Source organism: Acyrthosiphon pisum, unplaced genomic scaffold (genome assembly GCF_005508785.2).
Source record: "Acyrthosiphon pisum isolate AL4f unplaced genomic scaffold, pea_aphid_22Mar2018_4r6ur Scaffold_21892;HRSCAF=25221, whole genome shotgun sequence".
In the NCBI taxonomy this organism is placed as follows: domain Eukaryota; kingdom Metazoa; phylum Arthropoda; class Insecta; order Hemiptera; family Aphididae; genus Acyrthosiphon; species Acyrthosiphon pisum.
In genome coordinates this window covers 43,388-52,862 of record NW_021771406.1, presented here as the reverse complement: position 1 = coordinate 52,862, position 9,475 = coordinate 43,388, and the positions used below count along the sequence as shown (strand labels likewise).

Sequence of the window (9,475 nt, the reverse complement as noted above, 5' to 3'; positions counted from 1 at the left end):
TCCCCACATAAACACGTATTCCAATTTTCAAATATAAGCTGTAGAAAATTATTTTTACAAATTAGTAATTAATAATTATACATTAAAATTTAGAAAGTAAATAAACTTGTTGTTCATAGAGATATTTGAAGAACTCTAAAATTCAAATCTGATGTAATTTCTTCTATGGATAAAAATACATTATTATTTTTATGTATCAAATATATAAGATAAAAAACTAACAAGTTACAAGCTAAAAGTTACAACCAATCAAAATTCGAAATTCGAATGAATAAAAAATAATAATTATTCGATTAACTAAACTATTGAATGAAAAATTGAAAACATTGAAAACTATTCGATAAACTAATATATTATAAACTTTCGAAATAAATAAACATTCGATAAAACTATTCGATAAAACTATTCGATAGACTATTTGAATAAAAACTATTCGAATGAAAACTATTCGAATGAAAACTATTCGAATGAAAACTATTCGATAAGCTATTCGAATGAAAACTATTCGATACACTATTGGAATGACAACTATTCGATAAAACTATTTGATTAACTATTCGAATGAAAACTATTCGATAAAACTATTCGATAAACTATTCGAATAGTTTTAAAGCTATCGAATACATGGTGACTATTCGAATGTTCGATAATTATGGAATTACTATCGAATAGTTCGAATAGTGAACTACTATCGAATAGTTCGATAGTGACTATTCGATAGTTCCCATCACTACTTAGTAGGTCCCAGTACCACATAGTTTCTAAAGCTGCGAGTACTATGAGTCCATGTACTGAAAAATCAACTCAGGAAAAAAGACAAATAATTGGACCTACGTCAGGTACAACTGTCACTTCCTTTTCAATATTTTAGCTACTGCATTTCTCTAAGTTTTGTTCTTGAAATGCTTGTGTTGTATATATTGTGAATATTGTTATCCTTAAAATATACAAACGTTTGATTCAAATTAAACAACAATCATTTCGATCTTGTAAGCACGCAGGACACTTGGCACGATTAGTCTAGATTCCTGCATACTCCTCCATTTCTCTCTGTACAAAATTTCCTGTGGATAACCTACGACCAAATGATGAATAGAGCATTCGGGCTCTAGATGCCGGGTGAACCCGTTGAAATTGATCCCACTCCTTATGAACTCTTTCAAATATACGCCCCACAATAGTCCATGAAGAGCCTTGGCTTATATGCCCACATTACGCTCGCTTCTATGAATATGGGTTCTCGGATATTACTCCATTTTACTTTGTACATAGTTTTCCTCGATTGTTTTTCAACCATATGGTTGGTAAATCAACTGTGCAAACGATGGAAATCATTGGCCCTACGTCAGGTACCACTGTCACTTCCTCTTCAATATTATAGCTATTGCATTTCTCTGTGTTTGTTCTTGAAATGCTTGTGTTGAGAATTATATTTATATTTTTTTATTCAAAATTCGTACTTTCGGAGGTTTCTTCGTAAGCTTCCTCACTTAGTATGTCCCAGTACCACAGAGTTTCTAAAGCTGCAAGTACTATGAGTCGAAGTACTGAAAAATAAACTCAGGGAACAAGAAAAATCATTGGCCCTACGTCAGGTACCACTGTCACTTCCTCTTCGATAATTTAGCTACTGCATTTCTCTGTGCTTTGTTTTTGAAATGCTTGTGTTGAATACATTGTGAGTATTGTTGTTATTAAAATATACAAACCAATGGAAAATATTAGCGTAGTTAAGAGTTCCTTTTGACGTTCGACTCAATGTAGTCAACAACCATTCCAATATTCTAAGCACGAAGGACACTTGCCCCGATTAGTCTAGATTCCTGCATACTCCTCCATTTCACTCGGTACAAAATTTCCTGTGGATAACCTACGACCAAATGATGAATACAGCTTTCGGGCTCTAGATGCCGGGTGAATCCGTTGAAATTGATCCCACTCCTAATAATATACTACTTATATACGCCACCCAATAGTCCATTATGAGCCTTGGCCTATATGCCCAGATTACGCTCGCTTCTATGAGCATTCGTTCTCGATTATTACTCCATTTTACTTTGTACATAATTTTCCTTGATTGTTTTTCAATCATATGGTTGGTAAATCAACTGTGCAAACGATGGAAATCATTGGCCCTACGTCAGGTACCACTGTCACTTCCTCTTCGATAATTTAGCTACTGCATTACTCTGTGTTTTGTTCTTAAAATGCTTGTGTTGAAAATTATATTTATATTTTTTTATTCAAAATTCGTACTTTTGAAGGTTTCTTCGTAGTCGTCCTCAATTTAGTAGGTCCCAGTACCACATAGTTTCTAAAGCTGCGAGTACTATGAGTCCATGTACTGAAAAATCAACTCAGGAAACAAGACAATTAATTGGACCTACGTCAGGTACAACTGTCACTTCCTTTTCAATATTTTAGCTACTGCATTTCTCTAAGTTTTGTTCTTGAAATGCTTGTGTTGTATATATTGTGAATATTGTTATTCTTAAAATATACAAACGTTTGATTCAAATTAATCAACAATCATTTCGATCTTGGAAGCACGCAGGACACTTGGCTCGATTAGTCTAGATTCCTGCATACTCCTCCATTTCTCTCTGTACAAAATTTCCTGAGGATAACCTACGACCAAATGATGAATACAGCATTCGGGCTCTAGATGCCGGGTGAACCCGTTGAAATTGATCCAACTCCTAATGAATTCTTTCATATATAAGCCCCCAATAGTCCATGAAGAGCCTTGGCTTATATGCCCACATTACGCTCGCTTCTATGAGTATGGATTCTCGGATATTACTCCATTTTACTTTGTACATAGTTTTCCTTGATTGTTTTTCAACCATATGGTTGGTAAATCAACTTTGCAAACGATGGAAATCATTGGCCCTACGTCAGGTACCACTGTCACTTCCTCTTCGATATGGTAGCTATTGCATTTCTCTGTGTTTTCTTCTTGAAATGCTTGTGTTGTATATATTGTGAGTATTGTTGTTATTAAAATATACAAGCCAATGGAAAATATTAGCTTAGTTAAGAGTTCCTTTTGACGTTCGACTCAATGTAGTCAACAACCATTCCAATATTCTAAGCACGCAGGACACTTGCCCCGATTAGTCTAGATTCCTGCATACTCCTCCATTTCACTCGGTATAAAATTTCCTGTGGATAACCTACGACCAAATGATGAATACAGCATTCGGGCTCTAGATGCCGGGTGAACCCGTTGAAATTGATCCCACTCCTTATGAACTCTTTCATATATAAGCCCCCCGATAGTCCATGATGAGCCTTGGCTTATATGCCCACATTACGCTCGCTTCTATGAGTATGGGTTCTAGGATATTACTCCATTTTACTTTGTACATAGTTTTCCTTGATTGTTTTTCAACCATATGGTTGGTAAATCAACTGTGCAAACGATCGAAATCATTGGCCCTACGTCAGGTACAACTGTCATGTGTTGTATATATTGTGAGTATTGTTGTTATTAAAATATACAAGCCAAGAGTTCCTTTTGACGTTCGACTCAATGTAGTCAACAAGCATTCCAATATTCTAAGCACGAAGGACACTTGCCCCGATTAGTCTAGATTCCTGCATACTCCTTCATTTCACTCGGTACAAAATTTCCTGTGGATAACCTACGACCAAATGATGAATACAGCATTCGGGCTCTAGATGCCGTGTGAACCCGTTGAAATTGATCCCACTCCTTATGAACTCTTTCATATATACGCCCCACAATAGTCCATGAAGAGCCTTGGCTTATATGCCCACATTACGCTCGCTTCTATGAATATGGGTTCTCGGATATTACTCCATTTTACTTTGTACATAGTTTTCCTTGATTCTTTTTCAACCATATGGTTGGTAAATCAACTGTGCAAACGATCGAAATCATTGGCCCTACGTCAGGTACAACTGTCATGTGTTGTATATATTGTGAGTATTGTTGTTATTAAAATATACAAGCCAAGAGTTCCTTTTGACGTTCGACTCAATGTAGTCAACAAGCATTCCAATATTCTAAGCACGAAGGACACTTGCCCCGATTAGTCTAGATTCCTGCATACTCCTTCATTTCACTCGGTACAAAATTTCCTGTGGATAACCTACGACCAAATGATGAATACAGCATTCGGGCTCTAGATGCCGTGTGAACCCGTTGAAATTGATCCCACTCCTTATGAACTCTTTCATATATACGCCCCACAATAGTCCATGAAGAGCCTTGGCTTATATGCCCACATTACGCTCGCTTCTATGAATATGGGTTCTCGGATATAACTCCATTTTACTTTGTACATAGTTTTCCTTGATTGTTTTTCAACCATATGGTTGGTAAATCAACTGTGCAAACGATCGAAATCATTGGCCCTACGTCAGGTACCACTGTCACTTCCTCTTCAATATTATAGCTATTGCATTTCTCTGTGTTTTGTTCTTAAAATGCTTGTGTTGAAAATTATATTTATATTTTTTTATTCAAAATTCGTACTTTTGAAGGTTTCTTCGTAGTCCTCCTCACTTAGTAGGTCCCAGTACCACATAGTTTCTAAAGCTGCGAGTACTATGAGTCTATGTACTGAAAAATCAACTCAGGAAACAAGACAAATAATTGGACCTACGTCAGGTACAACTGTCACTTCCTTTTCAATATTTTAGCTACTGCATTTCTCTAAGTTTTGTTCTTGAAAGGCTTGTGTTGTATATATTGTGAGTATTGTTGTTATTAAAATATACAGGCCAATGGAAAATATTAGCTTAGTTAAGAGTTCCTTTTGACGTTCGACTCAATGTAGTCAACAACCATTCCTATATTCTAAGCACGCAGGACACTTGCCCCGATTAGTCTAGATTCCTGCATACTCCTCCATTTCACTCGGTACAAAATTTCCTGTGGATAACCTACGCCTAAATGATCAATACAGCTTTCGGGCATTAGATGCCGGATGAATCCGTTGAAATTGATCCCACTCCTAATAATATACTACTTATATACGCCACCCAATAGTCCATTATGAGCCTTGGCCTATATGCCCAGATTACGCTCGCTTCTATGAGCATTCGTTCTCGATTATTACTCCATTTTACTTTGTACATAATTTTCCTTGATTGTTTTTCAATCATATGGTTGGTAAATCAACTGTGCAAACGATGGAAATCATTGGCCCTACGTCAGGTACCACTGTCACTTCCTCTTCGATAATTTAGCTACTGCATTACTCTGTGTTTTGTTCTTAAAATGCTTGTGTTGAAAATTATATTTATATTTTTTTATTCAAAATTCGTACTTTTGAAGGTTTCTTCGTAGTCGTCCTCAATTAGTAGGTCCCAGTACCACATAGTTTATAAAGCTGCGAGTACTATGAGACTATGTACTGAAAAATCAACTCAGGAAACAAGACAATTAATTGGACCTACGTCAGGTACAACTGTCACTTCCTTTTCAATATTTTAGCTACTGCATTTCTCTAAGTTTTGTTCTTGAAATGCTTGTGTTGTATATATTGTGAATATTGTTATTCTTAAAATATACAAACGTTTGATTCAAATTAATCAACAATCATTTCGATCTTGGAAGCACGCAGGACACTTGGCTCGATTAGTCTAGATTCCTGCATACTCCTCCATTTCTCTCTGTACAAAATTTCCTGTGGATAACCTACGACCAAATGATGAATACAGCATTCGGGCTCTAGATGCCGGGTGAACCCGTTGAAATTGATCCCACTCCTAATGAACTCTTTCATATATAAGCCCCCCAATAGTCCATGAAGAGCCTTGGCTTATATGCCCACATTACGCTCACTTCTATGAGTATGGGTTCTCGGATATGACTCCATTTTACTTTGTACATAGTTTTCCTTGATTGTTTTTCAACCATATGGTTGGTAAATCAACTGTGCAAACGATGGAAATCATTGGCCCTACGTCAGGTACCACTGTCACTTCCTCTTCGATATGATAGCTATTGCATTTCTCTGTGTTTGTTCTTGAAATGCTTGTGTTGATTACATTGTGAGTATTGTTGTTATTAAAATATACAAACCAATGGAAAATATTAGCGTAGTTAAGAGTTCCTTTTGACGTTCGACTCAAAGTAGTCAACAACAATTTCGATATTGTAAGCACGCAGGATACTTGCCTCGATTACTCTAGATTCCTGAATATTCCTCCATTTCACTCGGTACAAAATTTCCTGTGGATAACCTACGACCAAATGATGAATACAGCATTCGGGCTCTAGATGCCAGGTGAACCCGTTGAAATTGATCCCACTCCTTATGAACTCTTTCATATATACGCCCTCCGATAGTCCATGAAGAGCCTTGGCTTATATGCCCACATTACGCTCGCTTCTATGAGTATGGGTTCTCGGATATTACTCCATTTTACTTTGTACATAGTTTTCCTTGATTGTTTTTCAACCATATGGTTGGTAAATCAACTGTGCAAACGATGGAAATCATTGGCCCTACGTCAGGTACCACTGTCACTTCCTCTTCGATAATTTAGCTACTGCATTTCTCTGTGCTTTGTTCTTAAAATGCTTGTGTTGTATATATTGTGAATATTGTTATTCTTAAAATATACAAACGTTTGATTCAAATTAAACAACAATCATTTCGATCTTGTAAGCACGCAGGACACTTGGCTCGATTAGTCTAGATTCCTGCATACTCCTCCATTTCTCTCTGTACAAAATTTCCTGTGGATAACCTACGACCAAATGATGAATACAGCATTCGGGCTCTAGATGCCGGGTGAACCCGTTGAAATTTATCCCACTCCTAATGAATTCTTTAATATATAAGCCCCCCAATAGTCCATGAAGAGCCTTGGCTTATATGCCCACATTACGCTCGCTTCTATGAGTATGGGTTCTCGGATATTACTCCATTTTACTTTGTACATAGTTTTCCTTGATTGTTTTTCAACCATATGGTTGGTAAATCAACTGTGCAAACGATGGAAATCATTGGCCTTACGTCAGGTACCACTGTCACTTCCTCTTCGATATGGTAGCTATTGCATTTCTCTGTGTTTTTTCTTGAAATGCTTGTGTTGAGAATTATATTTATATTTTTTTATTCAAAATTCGTACTTTCGGAGGTTTCTTCGTAGGCTTCCTCACTTAGTATGTCCCAGTACCACAGAGTTTCTAAAGCTGCGAGTACTATGAGTCGAAGTACTGAAAAATAAACTCAGGGAACAAGAAAAATCATTGGCCCTACGTCAGGTACCACTGTCACTTCCTCTTCGATAATTTAGCTACTGCATTTCTCTGTGTTTTGTTCTTGAAATGCTTGTGTTGATTACATTGTGAGTATTGTTGTTATTAAAATATACAAACCAATGGAAAATATTAGCGTAGTTAAGAGTTCCTTTTGACGTTCGACTCAAAGTAGTCAACAACCATTTCGATATTGTAAGCACGCAGGATACTTGCCTCGATTACTCTAGATTCCTGAATATTCCTCCATTTCACTCGGTACAAAATTTCCTGTGGATAACCTACGCCCAAATGATCAATACAGCTTTCGGGCATTAGATGCCGGATGAATCCGTTAAAATTGATCCCACTCCTAATAATATACTACTTATTCACGCCACCCAATAGTCCATTATGAGCCTTGGCCTATATGCCCAGATTACGCTCGCTTCTATGAGCATGCGTTCTCGATTATTACTCCATTTTACTTTGTACATAATTTTCCTTGATTGTTTTTCAACCATATGGTTGGTAAATCAACTGTGCAAACGATGTAAATCATTGGCCCTACGTCAGGTACCACTGTCACTTCCTCTTCGATATGATAGCTATTGCATTTCTCTGTGTTTTGTTCTTAAATTCCTGTGTTGAAAATTATATTTATATTTTTTTATTCAAAATTCGTACTTTTGAAGGTTTCTTCGTATTCGTCGTCACTTAGTAGGTCCCAGTACCACATAGTTTATAAAGCTGCGAGTACTATGAGTCCATGTACTGAAAAATCAACTCAGGAAACAAGACAAATAATTGGACCTACGTCAGGTACAACTGTCACTTCCTTTTCAATATTTTAGCTACTGCATTTCTCTAAGTTTTGTTCTTGAAATGCTTGTGTTGTATATATTGTGAATATTGTTATTCTTAAAATATACAAACGTTTGATTCAAATGAATCAACAATCATTTCGATCTTGTAAGCACGCAGGACACTTGGCTCGATTAGTCTAGATTCCTGCATACTCCTCCATTTCACTCGGTACAAAATTTCCTGTGGATAACCTACGACCAAATGATGAATACAGCATTCGGGCTCTAGATGCCGGGTGAACCCGTTGAAATTGATCCCACTCCTTATGAACTCTTTCATATATACGCCCCCCAATGGTCCATGAAGAGCCTTGGCTTATATGCCCACATTACGCTCGCTTCTATGAGTATGGGTTCTCGGATATTACTCCATTTTACTTTGTACATAGTTTTCCTTGATTGTTTTTCAACCATATGGTTGGTAAATCAACTGTGCAAATGATGGAAATCATTGGCCCTACGTCAGGTACCACTGTCACTTCCTCTTTGATATGATAGCTATTGCATTTCTCTGTGTTTGTTCTTGAAATGCTTGTGTTGAGAATTATATTTATATTTTTTTATTCAAAATTCGTACTTTCGGAGGTTTCTTCGTAGGCTTCCTCACTTAGTATGTCCCAGTACCACAGAGTTTCTAAAGCTGCGAGTACTATGAGTCGAAGTACTGAAAAATAAACTCAGGGAACAAGAAAAATCATTGGCCCTACGTCAGGTACCACTGTCACTTCCTCTTCGATAATTTAGCTACTGCATTTCTCTGTGTTTTGTTCTTGAAATGCTTGTGTTGAATACATTGTGAGTATTGTTGTTATTAAAATATACAAACCAATGGAAAATATTAGCGTAGTTAAGAGTTCCTTTTGACGTTCGACTCAATGTAGTCAACAACCATTCCAATATTCTAAGCACGAAGGACACTTGCCCCGATTAGTCTAGATTCCTGCATACTCCTCCATTTCACTCGGTACAAAATTTCCTGTGGATAACCTACGACCAAATGATGAATACAGCATTCGGGTTCTAGATGACGGTTGAACCCGTTGAAATTGATCCCACTCCTTATGAACTATTTCATATATAAGCCCCCCAATAGTCCATGAAGAGCCTTGGCTTATATGCCCACATTACGCTCGCTTCTATGAGTATGGTTCTCGGATATTACTCCATTTTACTTTGTACATAGTTTTCCTTGATTGTTTTTCAACCATATGGTTGGTAAATCAACTTTGCAAACGATGGAAATCATTGGCCCTACGTCAGGTACCATTTTCACTTCCTCTTCGATATGATAGCTATTGAATTTCTCTGTGTTTTCTTCTTGAAATGCTTGTGTTGTATATATTGTGGGTATTGTTGTTATTAAAATATACAAGCCAATGGAAAATAT

At 36.8% G+C, this 9,475-nt stretch overlaps 1 long non-coding RNA gene across 1 annotated transcript; it reads left to right on the top strand.

Annotated features, from left to right (window-relative positions):
- Positions 1-509: 509 nt before the first annotated feature.
- On the top strand, positions 510-7,528 carry LOC115034984. The gene is made up of 2 exons (XR_003840156.1): positions 510-741; positions 2,295-7,528. It is a non-coding gene; the product is annotated as an uncharacterized LOC115034984 (long non-coding RNA).
- Positions 7,529-9,475: the final 1,947 nt, after the last annotated feature.